Below are 515 nucleotides of genomic sequence, written 5' to 3'. Positions count from 1 at the left end.
CGATTTGGGTTTATGTGAAATACAGTGGCCTGCTGGGACAGTAGCACAAGGACCTATATGATGGCAAGAACTGACTCCTACAGACTGTTGTCTAACCTCTAAATGTGTGTCATGGTAAGTGTGTTCCCTGCCCCCAAGAAATCATGACTATATGAAGGAAGAGGGAGGTTTCCCTGAAGATGATGTGACTGAGTTGGGGGTGGGGGGGGGGTTTAAGTTAGGTGCAAGAGTTGAATGCTGTTGCCACGGTTTCTGACAGTTATGTAGAAATGTCAGCCAATTGGGTGACAAATTATCTAATAGCATTTACCACTGTGGCGTTATTAACAATAATGGAATTCCCAGTGTGTAAACATACATGACTGAAGTATGAATATGAAGTAGACAAGGACTTTTCTAGCAAGTGGAGAATCAGCATAGATATAGCCGTTACCATGAAGTGTCAGTATGTTGGACCACATGTACTCGATTTAGCAGAGAAAATGGTTGCATCCACAGATGGCCTAGTTTATGGA

General features: G+C 42.9%; 1 pseudogene; it reads left to right on the top strand.

Annotated features, from left to right (window-relative positions):
• LOC101989253 overlaps positions 1-515 on the top strand; it is a 36,506-nt pseudogene that overhangs the window by 34,996 nt on the left and 995 nt on the right.

Source organism: Microtus ochrogaster, unplaced genomic scaffold, assembly GCF_000317375.1.
Source record: "Microtus ochrogaster isolate Prairie Vole_2 unplaced genomic scaffold, MicOch1.0 UNK57, whole genome shotgun sequence".
Classification (NCBI taxonomy): Eukaryota; Metazoa; Chordata; class Mammalia; order Rodentia; family Cricetidae; genus Microtus; species Microtus ochrogaster.
The sequence above is the reverse complement of the archived record's forward strand: the minus strand, read 5'-3'. Positions and strand labels throughout refer to the sequence as shown.